Source organism: Marmota marmota, unplaced genomic scaffold (genome assembly GCF_001458135.2).
Source record: "Marmota marmota marmota unplaced genomic scaffold, marMar, whole genome shotgun sequence".
NCBI classification, from domain to species: domain Eukaryota; kingdom Metazoa; phylum Chordata; class Mammalia; order Rodentia; family Sciuridae; genus Marmota; species Marmota marmota.
In genome coordinates this window covers 66,850,787-66,870,237 of record NW_026000026.1, presented here as the reverse complement: position 1 = coordinate 66,870,237, position 19,451 = coordinate 66,850,787, and the positions used below count along the sequence as shown (strand labels likewise).

The following is a 19,451-nucleotide window of genomic DNA, read 5'->3' as shown; positions in this document are numbered from 1 at the left end:
CCTACACTAAAAGCACCATACTGGACGCTTCAGGGACAGGGAATTCCTTCCCCACAACCAACTTGTGTGACTTTGTTACCCAGTCAAAAAAATACATACACATAAGCTCCTTGCTTGAAAAGGACTCTTTCATCCTTCTACCTACACGTCTTCTTGCCTTTAGACTCAGACATAAGTCCATGGGCTGAGAATTCAGATCAGTACCTGTAACAAGCATCACACTGTCTTCCCCCTCTTCATCTTCCCTGTAGGTACCCATGGTAACTTCCTTTGAACAGACCTTATCGCCCCTGCATGTGTATTCAAGTAATAGAGCTGTGCATCCTCCTCAGCCCATCAGATATGTTCCTTGTGTCCTGGATTCTAATAGTACTTGTTATGGTTTAGATGTAGTGTTCCCCAAAAGCTCACATGTGAAACAATGCAAGAAAGTTCAAAGAAGAATGATTGGGTTATGAGAGCCTTAATCCAAGCAGTTAATTAATCCCCTGATAGGGATTAACTAAGTGGTAATGGAAATGGTAGGGTATGGCTGGAGGAGGTGGGGATTAGGGCATGGCTTTGGATTATTTGTTTCAGGCAAGTGAAGACTCTCTCTCTCTCTCTCTCTCTCTCTCTCTCTCTCTCTCTCTCTCTCCTTCCTGATCACCAAGTAAGCTGCTTCCTTCTGCCACACTCTTCTGCCATGATGTCCTCACCTTGAGCCCTAAGAAATGAAGTCAGCTGTCCATGGGCTTAGACCTCTGAAACCATGAGACCACTTTACCTTTCCTCCTCTATAGCTGTGCTGGTTTGGTCTTTTAGTTGCAGCAGCAAAAAAGCTGACAAACAGAACTCATGGTTTATTCAACCACTCAGTCAGCACATATTGAAATCTACCCTATGTCATGTAATACAAAAGCAAGTCTCAGATATACAAAAGTAAATCTGGCCCCTATATTCATGGAGCTTGAAGTCCAGCTGGAGAATAAACATTATTCAAAAAAATGATACAAATTGACATAAATGCATAATGGAAATAGGGCAATAAATGATGCTAAGGAAGAACACATTCAGAAGAAATCCACCATGAAGAGTGAGGAAGGTTCCTAAGGAAGTGACTGAAGAATCAGCAAGATGAAGAATGGGAGGAGCACCCCAGCCTCTCCAGCCTAGCCGAGAGTAGAGCTATGCAAGATTGGGAGGTGGAAGAGTGTTCAAGACAGTGAAGGAAGGAATTCAGGCTGACAGTGATACTTCCCCATTGCATGATGATATAGTTAACATTACTGAGTTTCTATAAAGTACTGTGATAAGTACTGGGTAGCATTGTGTAATTTTTTTTTAAAGGATACAATTTGTGATCCCAAAGAGCTGCAAGTCTAATAGGGAAGGCAGGAACATTAACTTTTAGAGGAATGTAATAACTACTATTAGAAAATCATGTATAAGGGACTAAGGGAGCCTCAGACTAGAGGGTCAGTCAGTGCTTGCCAGTTAGAGGTCATGGAGGGGAAGACAGAGAGGATGAGATTTCGAGGGAGAGGAAAGAGCCTGAGTAAAGCACAGAGCATGAAACAGCCTGGCCTGCTCAGGGGGCCACAGGAAGTTGAGTTTGGCTTATAAGAAGGGTGTGAGCAGATGGAGGTCAGGAATGTGCCAGGAGATGAGGCTGGACAGGCAGAAAAACTGAAGACCCCACTAGGAAAGACCCGTGTGCAAAGTGAAGGCATGGAAACATTGTGAAAAAGTAATAGGGAGATAATGGAGAATTAAAAAGAGAAACAAAGATTTCTTCTTTTGTTTCCTTTTGCTTTTTCTCCTCACTACCTCCAACTGTGAAATATACAAAGATTTCAAAAGAAAACCAAAAACCCATAGTGATTGTTCCTGACTCTACTTTGTCATTTTCACAGGTTTATTTCCCCTGCTGGATGTTTGCACACAAAATCCCCAGGTGCTTTTTCCATGTATTACATTTCCTCCAGTTTAGTGAATCAGAGAGCTTATTTACTTTCCCTACCCTGTTTTGTGTTTGGGTGGACAGTAAGCCATTCTCTCACTAGGCAAAATTAATACTTTCAGTAATTATGTGGTCACATGTATGATATAGATAGATGCTACATAGAAACAAGTTTTGTCTAATATCATGATTTATTTTTTGAACATCAAAAATGAAAAAAGATTTGGAAAAAAAATGATAGCTCATACTCTTAAGCTGAGGAATTTAGAACACAAATCATTTCCCACATTTTAAATATTGTGTCTGACACATACAAAATTTAGTAACTTGTTGTGTTATAAAGCATTATAATATATTAAATTCCCAAGAACCTACAATCCCACGGACACATCATGAACAAGATGCATGTGTGCATTCCTGCTCTATCTCATCTCATTTCCCCATCCTCCTCCAAAGGACAGAATGGCGCTATTATGAATTTTGTGTCTATCTTTACTTCACTTTTTTAAAATAGCTGTATTAAAAGTGTATATATGTCTAGGGACTGGGGTTGTGGCTCAGTGGTAGAGCACTTGCCTTGCACCGTGTGATGCACTGGGTTCCATCCTCAACACCACATAAAAACAAATAAACAAAATAAAGGTATTGTGTCTATCTACAACTAAAAAAAAATTAAAGTGTATATGTGTCTAAACATATTGCTTAATTTTCTGTGTTTTTGAATTGTCTTAATGGTGTTGTACTATCTATGATTTCATGGGCCTGCATTTTTAACTTTATATTAGATATCTGTGATTTATATGATACTGAGTATAGCTATAGATCATTTGTTTTCAGTCCTGTATAATATTTAATTGTATAAATATAATACAATTTATACAACCATTCTCCTGATACTGAATTCTAATTAATTTCCTTTCGTGATTCCTATAAACTGTTATGAGCCTGTCTCCTGGAAACATGTACAAGATTTTTTCTGGGATTGCCGAGATAGGGTGTCTCTATGTTCATATTTCCAAGAAAATATCAAGGTGTTTTACAAAAATGATTATCTAATATACCTTTACAATACCCTAATTTAAAGAAATTCCCAGCATGTTTCCCTGGCAGTCACTCTTTGTGGCCATGGACTCTCCAACTACATGCAAGAGCAACATGGGAAACACTGACAGCTTCAGTCAGCACAATACCTGCAGCTGCCACTCACCTTTCCCATGATGTATCAGGAGGAAAAAAAAAAATCCTACTGTTCTATATTCTCTCCCAAACTTTGTGAATTACAGCAATGAAAATTTAAAAAAAAAATAGATTCAGACCACATTTTGGAGATATAGCACACAAAGACAGTGGTTAAGAAGGAAAAGTTAGAAATGATTCACTATTTATTTTTTAATATTCACTAATATAATAAGTATAATATTTCAGTTTGGTCATTGTTTTAGTCAGTTTTTTTTTTTTCTGCTGTGATTAAAAGATCCAACCGGGACAACTGTAGAAGAGAAAAGCCTTATTTAGGGTCTGTTTCAGAGGTCCCAGTCCATAAGTGGCTGGCTCAAGGTGAGGCAAGAGATCATGATGGAAGAGTAGGAGAAAGGGAAGCAGATCACATGATGATCAGAAAAACAGAGAGAGAGAAAGAGAGAGAGGCTCCAATCCCCAAATACAAAATATACATCCCATAGTCATACCCCCAAGGAACCACTTCCTCCAGCCACACCCACTGGCTTCCATTTCCCATCCAGTTAATCCCATCAGGGATGAATTCACTGATTAGGTTAAAGCTATAACCCAATCATTACTCCTCCAAACCTTCTCGTATTGTCTCATATACAAGCTTTTGGGGGACACCTCACATCCAAACCATAAGAGTCATAATATCTATTCTCCTGATTACTGAAAAGATTCAATAGGTTTGTTGGTTTGTTTGTTTCTGTTCCCTGGCCATCTACTCCCATGTCATTTACCTATTTTTCTATTCTGTTTGTGTGTTTGTTCTCTTTTGGTTGGTAGGAGTTCTTTATGTATTCTTGATATTAAATATTGGTAATATATGTGACAAATATGTCCTATTACTTTTTTGTTTTCACTTTCTTTATGGTGTGTTTGATAAACAGATGTCATTAATTTCTATATAGTTGAATTAATCATTTATTTTATGGTTAGAATGTGTTGTATTATGTTTAACAAAAGTTTCCCCACCCCAAAACCAGGAAGATATTTTCTTTATGTTTTCTTCCTAAAGTTTTCCTTTTAGAAAAAAAAGTCTATCTGTTTAAATTGACTCTTGTGTATGGTGTAAGGCAGGAATTCAATTTCAGCTTTTTAAATGGATATCCAGTTATCCCAGTGGTGTTTATTGAGAAGTTCTTTCCTTCTCCATTGATCTTTAATGCCCTCTGTGCTACATGTTTTCTATGGCCCTTGGTACACATTGATTTCCCTTCTTTGCTCTCCTTGTATCACAAGAGCTGGATACCAGAAGCTGAATTCTCCAAACTTTTTGCCAGCAAGGTTTAATTATTGTTTGGGTGCTGTCAGAAAAAATGCACTTAGGGTAATTTGGAAGAAAGTAGGGAGATAGAAACAATTCACTCCCAGCAGCAATGGCAGAGGAAACAAGACTTGAGTGGATATTTTACAGAAGCCACACTCCATATTCCCATAGCAGTCAACAGTCTCGGGCAACAGTTGGGGGTGCTGTGATCTCAGCAGAGTGTCCTATATTTTGCAGACCTCTAAGCAGCTTCTCTGGATGGCTATGGCAGTGACTCATAAGTTAATGGCACTCCCATGCCTCAAATCTTTGCCCTTCCAACCCCTCAATAATTTGTGCTTATCTATTTTCTTTTTAAAAAATCCTCCTGTTTGAAATACTGAATGTTTTTTGGTTTTTCCATTACACTTAAAAAACAGACACCCTGTCAAAAATCACAGTTGCATTTATGAGTGGGTCTGTTCCTGGGTTTTCTGTGGTGTATCATTTGTTGGTTTTTCTACCCGTGAGGCAATCAACTGCCTTAATTATGCCTTTAGAATAAGCCTTTTCAGAAAGGCAATTTTTCCATTCTATTTTTTTAATATACTGGGATTGAAACCAGAGTCACATAATCACTGAGCCATATGCCCAACCATTTTTTTTTTTTTAATTTTGATACAGAGTCTCACTGAGTTGCTTGCTTAGGGCCTTATTAAGTTGCTGAGACTGACTCTGAACTTTTTTTTTTGATCCTCCTGCCTCAGCCTCCTGAGCTACTCGGATTACAGGCATGTTGTTCCATGATGTCTGGCTCCATCCTATTCTTCACAAATATCTTGGTTGTTCTTAGCTCTTAGAGATACCTTGTCAAATCCATTTTAAAAAAATCATAATTTTTATCAGACTTGCATCAAGTCAATGGATGAGCTTTCTTTTTAAGGAACATGGATCCACATTTTAGAAAAATAATTCTAGTAATGGTGTATTAGATTTGATGGGGTCAGATTAAAGAACAACCAGACCAGCTAAGAAGCTACATAGGCTGTTGGGTGAGATAAAACAATGGGAACACAGAGAGTTACGCTATGTTTGAAAAATAAAGCATACGAAGTTGTGTTGAATAATAGGGGAAAGTTAGGGATGACTCATATTTCCTCTGGATCCCAGAGTGTTATTCCTTAAGGGAAATACCACAAAAAAAAAAAAAGAAAGAAAGAAAGAAAGAAAAAAACTCACTCACAAACAAGGACAATAAGACTAGTTTGGGGTATGTTGAGTTCTGATGACTAAGAGTTCTGATGACTACCTAGGCAGGTGAATATGAGTCTGAAACTCTTGGGGTCTTGGGGGAACAAACATTCTATGTGGATTAATGAGTCAGCCATATAGAAGTGGTTGTGGAATAATGTACCACAGTTGAGAAGAAACCTACGAAAACAGTCATCTTAGAGAGATCACAAGAAAGAGATTGAGAAGAGTGACCAGAGACATGGTAGAAAAATCAAAGAAGATAAGTATTGTTAGAGAGAGGGGGTGGGGAGAGGGAGGGAGGAGAGGGGAAAGGTTATAAGAAGAAGGAAGCTGTTAACAGGGTTGAATAATTTAAAAAAATGACATGTATCCACTGGATTTATTAATATGAAGTTAATTGGCAGAAAGAATTTCATTACTGTTTGGGGGATGAAAGACAGATTGTTTTCAGCTAAGGAAATGGCCAGAGAGAGGAGATGGCAGATGGAGAAGCTTCTTTAAGAAGTTTGACTGCAAAGGGGAAAAGATAAAGAACAGTAGCTTGAGGGTGATGTGGAGCCAGAGGAAAATTTATTAAAGAAAATGTTTATATGTTGAAGGGAGCAAACAGAATACAGAGGATAGAAAGGGATGACTGATCACCCAAGGTCTCTGTCAAGCCAAGAGACAAATCCCAATGCAAGTGGTTAGAAGGATACATGAGACTTTGGCTGTAGGAGGGACAATCTTTCACCGAAAATAGAATGGACTGTGAAACTATGAGTTTTTAATACACTGGGGGTTTTAGTAGGAAAGGAATTATTTTGTTTGTTGGCTCATTGAATGGTTTTTCTGAGTGAATGTAAAGGTAAAGTTTTATGCTGAGACTGAGAGAAGATGAGGCAGAGGGGAAAGTTTATAAGAAGAAGAAAGAGAGTCAAAGTTTGGAACAGCTGTTGAGCTGGAAAAAAGAAGCTGCTAACTGGCTTTATGTAAAACTACTCCAAGGAGCACTGACAGTCCTGGTGACATGGGAGGGTTTGTCCAAACTGCTGGATAATTTTCCCCAGTAGAGCACTGGGACTTGGCAGCAGCCTGTTTCATTTTGTCCCAAAACCTGTGCACCTGATTCTCACTATTAGAGAGAAATTGGGTATATGCCATGTGATCTCACTTGACTCTTTTTGCAAACTGGGATAGGCTGAGTGACAGCTAAGATTGCCACAATTAGACCCATAGGAAGAAACAGAAGAGAGATCAAATGATAGTATGTGACAGGCTAAAAAGACAAAATAATGAATCAAAAAATATTCTTTAACTTTGGCTGTTATGGGCTACACCAAAAGGCAATGACATGTACAGGAGCAACACCTATTCTTTAAATATGGTTAGGAAGTTAGACAACACTATTACCAGTGACAACCAAAAAACATGGGGAAAAAAATCCCACCATTCTAAGATGAATTTGTACAGGATGGTGATTAACCAGCTTCAGCCAGTAGACCAGATATCCTGCTCTTTAAGAAACTTAATAAAACTGTAGGACTTATTGATTTTGCTCTTCCTCTAGGCAGAAATATGCCAAGAATATACACAGAGAAAATAAATAATCCTGAGCTTTCCTAAGAAAGCTCAAGCAAATGTGGAATTATAGAGTCTCAAAGTGAATTCAGAGATAGGGCTGGTTCAGCATGCAGCTAATATTATAAAGATTCATTACTGAGTGCTTGTGTTAACAAAGATGAAACATCTATCATATGACCTGGAGATTATTTTTCTCTAAAATATACCCAGGAGAAATGGAAACAGTACAGCAAGTTTTAAAGTTGTAGGGATAGGCCATCTGCAAAGCAGATATCCATCAGGTGCCCCATGAGAGGCAGTTCTGGAGGATTCCAGGGGAATGGTTTGATACCTTGTTAATCACTGAGACTCCAACACCACAGCCTTTACTGGAGAATGTGAAGAGGTGGACAGAATGTTCCAGAGAGAAGCTGTGAAGCACCAGGGCTTACCTCATGGCCCGGGATGTGAGTGGCTGTCCTGCAGTGGCTCCTGGAATAGTATTGGCTAAGCTGGCTGCCAATCACCCTCCATGCAAATTAAAAACAGTTTCCCACCAAAGGGGGCACTGAAACAGCTACAAAAATACTTATTTATTCAGTTTATCAAGAGCATGTATGAACTATAATCTATGGTGGAAATTTAGGAGAAAAAAAGATATGAGTGTCAAGAGGAACCAAATCAGTTGAGAGGCTGATGAAAAAGAAAGAAGAAACTTTCTTTAGACCAGAACAGGATATCTGGTCTTTTGGCTGAAGCTCTGTCCACCCCAAGTTATCCCTCTCTCAACCTTTCCCCTAGTTCTTGGTTATGGCAAAATTCCCTACTGCCCCACATGCTGCTGACCAGAGGGAACGGTATTTGAGTGGAGTTTCCAGAACTTTTTGACAAATTTCACCTGCTCCTCCTGACAGGAGGAAGGGCGACTCCTCTGCTCTGTAGACACTGCACTCTTTACAAGCTGCAAACAGGAGGGAGCATCTTTAATCTGATTACAAGTTATTAAAAACTCCTATAAAAATGTCATATTTAATAGGAGTTTAATTGGAGTTTAATAGTGACATATTAAAGGCTTTCCCCCTAATATCAGGAACAAAACAAATATATCAATTATCACTGACTTAAAATTGTACCAGAGGTCCTAGGTAGTACGCCAGGAAATACAAGTAAATAAAACATACAGCATGAAAATAAAAAATAAAACCGTTTAACTATTTGCGTTTCAGAGATAAAATAATTATATGAATTGAAAACTTCTTTTGTGGGGGACAGGAGGAGTACCAGGGATTGAACTCAGGAGCACTCCACCACTGAGACACATCCCCAGCCCTAATTTGTATTTTATTTAGAGACAGGGTCTCACTGAGTTGCTTAGCACCTCACTTTTGCTGACGCTGGCTTTGAACTAGTGATCTTCCTGCCTCACCCTCCTGAGCACTGGGATATAGGCGGGCACCACTGAACCCAGGGAAAAATTCTTGAATTACAATTTACAAATTAATAAATAAGTGTAACAATGTTTTCTGCCTGTAAACTCAATACTTAAATATCAATAAATTTTGCATACATAGTTGCAGCACATAATTAGAAAGTGTTTTTTTAATCATAGCTTTTATATAGTATTAAAAATCTTCAAATGCCTAAGAATAAATTAAAGATATATAAAACCTACACAGAAGAGCAAAAACAGTGAGAGAAATTTAAGAATATCTAAAGATGTAGAGGGATGTATTGCAATTATGGATTGGAATATTTGTTATTATAAAACTTCATTTTCCCCAAATTATACAGTGTAATTCCAATTAAAATATTAGCTTTCTTTGTGGAAATGACAAGAGCCAAGAATAGGAAAGACTATTTTGAAGAACAAAATGGCAGGATTATAGTACCAGTTATTAAGACATTATAAAGCTTCAGTAAGAAGAGGGCTTAGTTTTTGCATCTGGACAGATAATTAGAAACCAATGACGTAGAATAGAGAACTAAATAGTTAGACCCATTTTATATGTTCTCCTTATATTTAACAAAAGTGTCACTATAACATAACAGGGAAAGGATGATCTTAAACACAAACAAACAAACAAAAACAGCACTAGATCAATTAAGAATCCCTATTGGGAACATGCACTTTCATTTCATTACATATCATGCATTGTCTATTCCAGATAGATTGTAGAAATAAATAATCTGAGAAATAAATAATTCCATAGAATGGTTCATGACCTTGGAAAAAGCAAAGATTTATTAAATAAGGCAGAGAATTTACTATTCATAATAAAGGACATTGAGAAATTGGATTAGACTGAAAACCATGTGACAGCAACTATCAAAGTTATATATGCATATTCTATGAATCAGAAATTCTACTTCCAGAGGTATACCCAATAGAAATGTGCACATATGTACACGAAAGGCATGCACAATTGTTCTTAGAATAATTATTCATAATAGACCCATGTTGGAAGCAATCCAAATGTTCATTTAACAACAGAATAGATAAATAAGTTGTATTACATTCCCACAATGATTATTATAGAAAAATGATAAATATCAAACTACTACTGCATGCTGTAACTTGAGTGACTAATGTTGAAAAAAAGAATGTATTATTCTATTTGTATAAAATTTAAAAACATGTCAAACTAATTTACTGAGACAGAATAGTGGCTAATTTCTAAACAGTATAATAATGATGAGTTGACTGCAAAGGAGCTTGCAGGATTCTATTTCTTGAAAATGGATGTTTATCTTATAAAACTATATCAAGCTATACACTTAAGATATTTACTTTATAATATATGGTGTGCACTTAATATGCAAAACAAAATTACAAATGTAAGTTGAATTTTTATAATGTCTCTGTCCCTAAGACTTCAATGCTGTCTAAAACTCAATTGAGATGAATGTATGTATATGCTATTCTTGCTCTTATAACACATATAAAGATGATTTGAAAAATCTGTATAATAAATTGCTGATTGGTGTAGTGGGGTGTAATGGAAATGTCATGACATCTCAGCTTAAGCACTTGCATTCCCATATACCAGCTTTGTGATCTCTGGCTACTTTTTTGAATTTGTTTACCTCAGTTTCTCTATCTATAAAAAAATGCTAAAATTATTCCTACTCCCCTAGTTTCATATCCTCCCTTGCTCAACCTGGAAAACATTTTTCTCTTCCCATATTACCCTGAATTCTTGCTTTTTGTGAAACTATTTCCAGTTATCATCAAGTAGACTTTAACCTTGCTTCCCTGTCTATACTTTGTATGTGTTCACTGCTATGGTTTGAATGTTGGTGTACACTGTCCCCCCCATTCATATATTGAAATTTAATCACCAGTGTGATGATATTAAGAGGAGAGAGTTTGGGGAGGTGATTAGATCAAAAGTGTTCCATGCTCATGAATAAGATGAGTGCCCTTATAAATTGGTTTTTAGGAACTTGCTTGTCCCCTACATTCCTTCTGCCATCTGAGGACACAGTCTTCTCTCCTTTTTCCCATATAAGGATGCAGCAACAAGGTACCATCTTGGAAGGAGAAAGCAAACCCTCACTATACAATTACTGGTGCCTTGATGTTAGACTTTCCAGCCTCCAGAACTGTGAGAAATAAAATTCTAATATTTATAAATTACCTGGCTAAGGTATTTTGTTATAGCAGCAAGGATGGACTAAGATACTTAACTTTATAGTATTGGATTTTGTTAGCTCCCAACAAAAGAGAATTTCTAGAAACTTCTGGAAGACAAACAGTGTGTTTTTCATGTTTTATATCCCTGGAACCCAGCTCAATATCTGACACATCAGTGCTCAATAAAAATAGGAAGGAAAGAAGGAAGGGAGAAAGGAAGAAAGGAAGGAAGGGAGGGAGGAAAGAATGTAGAAATGCAGACTGACTCTAACAATCATATAGATTAATATGCACGAAAGGGAGATGCTATACAGATGTAAATTATGTACACCAATGCACGGGAATAAATCACAAAATCAATTCCAGTTTGTCTTCTTTACTCATGAACGCATACAGAACACACTGGTTGATTTTTGAAGAGTCATGATAACTGAAGGGTTTTTAAAATATTTACAGAACCTTCACTGAAACTCACGAGCCCTGCAAAGACAGACGACTAACTGGCCAAAATAGGAATCCAGTCAGAAGTGACAATAAAATGCTTGTCATGGAGACAGCAGCAATGTTTATAACAAGCAGCCCTCAGGATTGAAATGCAGACTCCCTGTCTACTCCAAAACTCAACGGATGGGTAAATAATGTGAAAGGAAGCCAGCATGTCCGCCTACTATAAATGAGGCAATTAGACTATCTGTAGAACACACATTTATGAATAGTGGTGCTGGCAAGCCTCTTTAAAAAGATTTATCTGTTTCTTTTGTGTAGAAATATATAATCAAACTGTTCCCTCTTTGTAAAGATCACAGCCCAACTCTTTGTTTTTGGTTTATGTTATACAAGCTAATTTTCACTCTTTATTTTAATAAAATGGAAGGACTCAAATCCAACTGCAGCATGTCAATACCATCACTGGTGCCAATTTCATGTTTTTCCTCAGGACCATTTAACATTGCTTCTCACAACCCGGCACAATAGAAAATGTATAAGGAAGGAGCTGGAAAGAGTTGATTGACTCCAGGGATTGGATCTGGGCTGTAGAACCTTCGCCTCCACCTCTGAGTCAGCGATTCAAATGCAGCCTAGTAAAGAGGATAAAAATATTTCCAGGTATTATGGGCTCAAATCAAGTTAAATCTTGATGCAGCTCCCTGGGGTAAGGGAGCAGAACTTATTTTAACATCTTGTTCACAGCCGTGAAGTGAGAAGAAGGTCTGCAGGCACCAGGAGGCTGTACTGGCCCTTTATCTCCAAGACCAGCAGAATTCTGTCAGCCTTATCCAGTCAGTATCCTACTGGACCTCTCTCTGAGGGTACCAAGATTTTCACTTAACATCTCTTTCAAACACCTAAACCATTACTTCCCACCACAGGGCTGCTGGAAAGCCAAACTGTTCAATGCTTTCCTTTTTAAACAGTAAAATGATTCAGAAAGTACAAGAAAAAAATTTAAATTCAGAATAATAAACTTTCTGTACATGGCCATGAATATACAGTATTTCCCTGATAAACTTTAAAACTTTGCCCAGGGAAAAAAAATTCACCCTATTATGAATGTAATGGAATTCCTATAAATATGATGCACGACCTAGTAACTCGCATACCAAATTAGATGATGGAGACTTGCTGAATCACAAACACATGTTCCGGAATTTCTGTAAATACATCAGCTATTGAATCAAAATGATCATCAGCAGTAGTAAATCATCAAAATCAAGCCAGATATACCTGATGGGTGAATAAATAGACCACTAAGCAAATCAAAATATTGATATATTGCTACTGTTAAAATTTGCCCAAACCAGTTCCACAGACACATTTTCAATATCACCTTATTCAATTCCTGATGTTTTATTCAGTTCCCTTTTCTGAGACACTTTCATCACTTGGCCCAAGTAAAGTGAAGGCATGGTGGCCAGGCTGTGGTTTGATTGAAGGGAAGACACCTGGGCTGAATACCAGCAGTTACTCAGAGCTCACATGCTCTCTCTGCCATCACTGTGTTGCAGAAACTTGCAGCAAGAAACATGAACTCTCTGATCTACTTCTTCATCTGCAAATAAGGGTGTGAAAGGAGTTAAAAATGAGGCATTATGAAACTTCCTTCCAACTTTGCATTCCCAATATGCAAAAGGCTTTTAGCAGCCTTTTATATCTGTATCATCTGTACCTATGTCTATCTATATAATTTAGTTGTTAAAAAATCGCTCTATAAGTTCTTCAGTAAGAGATGTTGAAGTGCTATTTCTGTACGTTACATTTTTATTTTAACAGTAATTAATAGATACTAATTGTCAAGTGATCTCTAGAAATTTTTTACTTCAATTTATAAATCTACTGTTATTTCAGACTTAAAGCTGCAAATGAAAATGTGCTGGGCTGTATGAATGCCACCTAGTCACAAGCTCATCAGAAGCATTAATATGCTGCTCCAAAAATTCCTGCCAAAAGAAAACAAAAGCAGAAGGTGTCTGAATCCTTTCTACATGCTTGGACTTTCCTAAATATTTCACTAAGACCATGTTTGTATTTTATTTTCTACATGGAAAAATTAAAAGAAAAGTGTTCAAAGAGTCACAAGCATAGGTGAAGGAATTCAGCTCAATTAATTCTCTTGACACGTGGTTCTGTAAATTGTAACTATTCTGGAACTTCTAAGTTAAAACTCATCTCACTGCTATAAAGATGAGGGAGGCTGGTAAGCATTCCCAGTTGGTTTTAAGAGACAATGTTTTGTTGTTGTTGTTGTTTTCAGACAATCAAGAAAGACCTTTAGGGAATTGCTTCATGTGGGGATTAATTTAGTATCCTTAGACTCAGAGAGACCCAGTGATTTATTTTATGTGTCTAATTGGCTGGGCCATGGTACCCAGATATTTGATCAAACATTCTGGATGTTGCTAGACAGTGCTTTGGGATGAGATTAACATTTAAATTGTGGACTTTGAGTAGATTGCCCTCCATAATGTGGGTGAGCCTCATCTAATCCATTGAAGGCCTAAGTAGACCAAAGGACTAATCTCCCTCCAGAAGGAAGAAATCCTGCCAGCAGACTTGAACTGCAACATAGGTTCTTCCTGGGCTTCCTGCCTATTAGTCCACCCTGCAGATGTTAGATTGTTGGACTTGCCAATTTCATGATCATTCCTTAAAATAAACCTCTCTGTCTCTCTGAGTGTATGAGTGTGTGTGTGTGTGTGTGTGTGTGTGTGTGTGAGAGAGAGAGAGACAGAGACAGAGACAGAGAGAGAGAGAGAGAGAGAGAGAGAGAGNGTGCTTGCCCATCATGCATGAGGCCGGGTTTGATCCCCACACCACACACACACACACACACACACACACACACACACATATATATATTCCTGAAAAAAGACAGTTATCACATGTCACCCAACCTGGGACCCCAGTATGTGTGAAACAGAGAAAATTTAGATAAAAAAGCTCTTCACTCCCTGGAGAATTTGCAGTTTCCTATATCTTCCTATATCAGCTTCAGAAGTAAAAGTTCATCATTTTAGTCACACAATATCTTGTACCTGGAGATTTGGACACAGATTAACGCATAAAAGAAGTTTCTATCTTTCCACCCCATGAGTTCTGCCCACTGATACTTCATTTCTCCTGACAGCATACTATCTTTTACTTTTTTATGAAAAATTTCAAAGACACAAAATGTTGAGAATGGTATAATGAGTACAAATATAGCCACCATCTAGATTCATTAACTGTTAACATTTGGCCCTATTTGCTTTATCTCTAGGGCAGATTATCTCAATGAAGGGCAGCCTGTAGCATCTGAGTACACACCATCATTGCTGCATTGCTTGTGAGTCAACAGGAAAAGGGCTGCCTGTTGGACCAATTATGTAAAAGATGCCGTCTAGGTGAAGCAAAGGGCATTTCCACAGAGAGGGAGTGCCCAGACTTCAGCTACACAGATGCTAACTGAACCTGATCACATCAATGCACACAGAAAAAAAGAAGTTAAACAGGTTATCAAAAAATCTTTGCAAATTGTTTGATAAATATGTCAGAATAAAAAAAAATCATCATCCCCTGTAGTCAGTGAAAGTTAAAGAGGAAAGAAACACTCTTCTTTGTCAGTTCATGGAGAAATGCTCGAATTGGAACTCAGGGCACACAGAGAGGACTTTTTTAGCATACATGAGGGCAATTGTGCTACAAAGATTAAATTTATGTAAATGGGTTTGATAGAAATCACACAATATATCAGACATTGGAAGAATTTCAGTTGTGGATACAAAAACAGAACAAATGTTTGCTTTTCACAGACCCAGGGGAACATCAGCTGCCATCCTGAGAGGAGCCATAACATCTCACACATGAACACACCACCACCAGTGCCCAGCCCGGGATCCTTGGCCACGCTTCCCCCTTCCCATGTAGGCAACCTGACATGCTGAATTCAGAAAGCAGGAAACAAAGCCTATCAACATTCAATGCCTAGGGCAGTGAATCTTGTAAGAGAAAGTTAAAAAGAGAATGATGATGAGAGATGGGGGTTTACTTTCATTTTATTGCATATGGATTTCCAGTTTTCCCAGCACCATTTGTTGAAGAAGCTATCTTTTCTCCAATGCATGTTCTTGGCATCTTTGTCTAATATAAAATAATTGTAGTTTTGTGGGTTAGTCTCTGTTTCCTCTATTCTGTACCATTGGCCTTCCAGTCTGTTTTGGTGCCAATGCCATGCTGTTTTTGTTACTATTGCTCTGTAGCATAGTTTAAGGTTTGGTATAGTGATGACACCTGCTTCACTCTTCCTGCTAGGGATTGCTTTAGCTATTCTGGGTCTCTTATTTTTCCAGATGAATTTCATGATTGCTTTTTATATTTTTATGAGGAATGTCATTGGAATTTTGATTATCATTGCATTAAATCTGCATAGTGCTTTTGGTAGTATGGTCATTTTGATAATATTAATTCTGCCTATCCAAGAGCAAGGTAGATATTTCCATCTTCTAAGGTCTTCTTTGATTTCTTTCTTTAGGGTTCTGTAATTTTCATTATATAGTTCTTTCACCTCTTTTTTAAAGTTGATTCCCAAGTATTATACTTTTTGAGGTTATTGAAAATGGGGTAGTTTTCCTCATTTACCTTTCTGAGTATTTGTCACTGATATACAGAAATGTCTTTGATTTTTGGGTGTTGATTTTATATCCTGCTATTGCACAAAACTCAACTCAAAATGGATGAAGGACTTAGGTATACAACCAGAGACCCTGCATCTAATAGAAGAAAAAGTAGGCCCTAATCTCCATCATGTGGGATTAGACCTCAACTTCCTTAATAAGGCTCCTGTGGTGCAAGAATTAAAATAAATAATCAATAAATGGGATAGACTCAAACTAAAAGTTTCTTCTCAGCAAAAGAAATAATCTGTGAGGTGAATAGAGAGCCTACATCTTGGGAGCATATCTTTACCCCTCACACATCAGATAGAGCATTAATCTCTAGGGTATATAAAGAACTCAAAAAGCTAAACACCAAAAAAAACAAATAACCCAATAAATAAATGGGCCAAGGACATGAACAGACACTTCTCATAAGATAATGTACAATCAATCAACAAATACATGAAAAAATGTTCATCATCACTAGCAATTAGAGAAATGCAAATCAAAACCACTCTAAGATTTCATCTCATTCCAGTCAGAATGGCAGCTATTAAGAGTACAAACAACAGTAAGTATTGACGAGGATGTGGGGGAAAAGGTAGACTCATACACTGCTGGTGGGACTGAAAATTGGTGCAGCCAATAGGGAAAGCAGTATGGAGACTTCTTGGAAAATTGTGAATGGAACCACCATTTGACCCAGCTATCTCTCTCCTCGGTCTATACCCAAAGGACTTAAAAACAACATACTACAGGGACACAGCCACATCAATGTTTATAGCAGCACAATTCACAATAGCTAAACTATGGAACCAACCTAGGTGCCCTTCAATAGATGAATGGATAAAAAATGTGGCATGTATACACAATGGAATATTACTCAGCAATAAAAGAGAATAAAATCATGGCATTTGCAGGTAAATGGAGAGCTAGAGAAGATGATGTTAAGTGACATTAGTCATTCCCAAAAAAACAAATGCTGAATGTTTTCTTCAATATAAGGAGGCTGATTCATAGTGGGATAGGGAGTGGGAGCATAGGAGGAATAGGGGAACTCTAGATAGGGCAGAGGGGTTGGAGGGGAAGGAAGGGGGCATGGACTATTAATGATGGTGGAATGTGACGATCATTATTATACAAAGTACAGGTATGAAGACACGAGTTGGTATGAATATACAACCAGAGATATGAAAAATTGTGCTCTATATGTGTAATAAGAATTGTAATGCACTCTGCTGTCATATATTTATAAATTTAAAAAAAAGAAGAAGAACTTCATGTTGGGGGGGAGAGAGAGAGAGAGAGAGAGAGAGAGAGAGAGAGAATGAGGAGAGCTGATACTTGAAGATGTTTATTCCAAAGATCAGAGAGGTGGACCAGGATGCCAGCAGGGAGAGGGATTACTAAGAAGAAAAAGATTTAGAAAGTGAGAGAGAAAATGGGGAATTAGGGAAGTTTGGAGCTACAAATGGAACACCAGGCAGAGGCCCCAGGTGATCAGCATCCAGCTGACGTGGGGTACTTTAACAAGTCACAGTAAGCAGCAGTTCCCCTCTCCTACTCCTAACTTTGTAAAGCTGCTTGACAACAAGCTTTGAGGCACTCCCTAAGGTCTGGAAGCAAAGAGGATTCTCTCTTCTTGGTCTGCCTAAAAGAACTGATGAAACAGGTAAATGATGGTGAATTCTTACAGCTTTCTGTGTCACCAAGGGTAGCTAGACACCCCCTGTTCAGTAAAGACTTCACTACATGGGCTATAAAATTTATCCTTGAGCAAACAACTTAGGGAATTGATTGCTAACACAAACAGAATTGATTGTCACACCACACACACACACACACACACACACACACAATTATGTCCATCACTAATTTTCCTTCTTGCTGATTCTCCTTGTTGCAGTTATTCAAAGATTTGAGACACTTCAGAGCACTGTTCCAGGACTCAGCATCAGTTCAGTTGATTTTAACAGACAGGTTAAGTAACTTGGCAGATTCACACATGTACTCAGCCATTCAACCAGTGTTCATTTAGACCCAGTGTGAGCTAGGTGCTCTGCCAGATGCCACAATCATAAAGACCAAGCTGGTGCCCGAAGGAACTTACAATCTCTTGAATAATTTCACAGCAAACAGAAAATAATCTGCCGATTTAGTTACCCCTGAGGAAGATCAACCCACCCACACAACCCAATCAATAAATCATGAAGAGAGAGCAGTCATAAGAAGTTTCTTTTTTTCCCCCCTAAGTCAATTATCAATTTATTTTGTGCCAACTTGGTATCAGGAATCATCAGCACAATGATGGTCTTCTTTTCAGAGGTGTGTCCTCATCCCCAGGGTGTGTGTCTTTGGGCTTAGTCCAAGCCACTGAGTGGTCTTCCCTGTTTTTATTTATTTTATCTCACTTTAATCCATGTGATTTTGGAGTATTTCATGTTGTATTTCAGTCTGCTTGAAATCACTTCTATAATAAGGCAGGGCATAAATAAATAAATAAATCCAGACACTGCCAAACTTACACAAATATTCAATTCCAGAAGGCCTTGCACAACTTGAATTTTTCATAAGTCAAAAAAGCTTCCCTTCTTCTTTAATATTCTACTTTTGTATTCTAAATTGACCTTCTTATGCTGAGGAACTGTCCCTGTACTTTGGCTACACTTGGTCCTTTCCCTGTCCTGATTAAAATGAGATGAGGGGGTTAGTAATAACTGAGATAAAACTGTGATAACATGAGCTAATTCAGAGAGAATCTGCACTAAAACTACAACAGCAGGAGACTTGAAGCAAAGGCCAAAAACACTGCTGCCAACTTTGTACATTTACTTTGAGATATTCCTCAGGCTTGTGTTTTCCAACCACAAGCCAACATTTTCCTCATCTTGAAAATGCCTTTATGTACTTTACAGTAACCCAGGGACTTTGTGTCAGGAACTTTCGGGCTCTTGCCATCCATGACCTCATTTTCTGTTTCCATGACGCTTGCTCACACGAGGATTGCTCCACACACTTGCAGTCGACGTGGCAATGAGTTCCTGGGGCAAGGACTATGTCTTGGATACTCGCAGCCTTCCAAAGCCTAGCATAGCACCTGGCCTGCCGTCAGTGTTTCATGGCTTCTCAGGATGAAGAAAAACCACAGTGGTTCCAGATGACAGCTCATTTCACCAGAAGACCCCCAATCCTGTCGATAGACCCTCTGCTCTTTCTTGGTTATCCTTGGAGCTATTGTTTTCATCCCTAATGACTGGAAACTATGAGGGAATAAAAAAAATTGCAACGTGTTTCTAATGTTTAGATGGGTTTTGTTCCTGGGAAATGCTTTACGGAAAATTAATGTTTCAAAGAATATTTTCTTATACTTGAAAGATTCTAACATCTCTGGGAAAGTTCAATAAATGCTGTAAACATCATGAAGATATCATAAATTGGTTCCAGATGTCACCCTTTCTGCAGAAGTTACTAATC

The 19,451-nt window shown here is 37.9% G+C and overlaps 1 long non-coding RNA gene and 1 other non-coding gene across 2 annotated transcripts in view; one reads left to right on the top strand and one right to left on the bottom strand.

Annotated features, from left to right (window-relative positions):
- Nucleotides 1-19,451, bottom strand: part of LOC125619083 — a 62,273-nt gene that overhangs the window by 7,292 nt on the left and 35,530 nt on the right. The gene's annotated exons all lie outside the window — the stretch shown is intronic.
- Nucleotides 3,034-3,162, top strand: LOC125619232. The gene has a single exon (XR_007350732.1). It is a non-coding gene; the product is annotated as a small nucleolar RNA SNORA44 (small nucleolar RNA).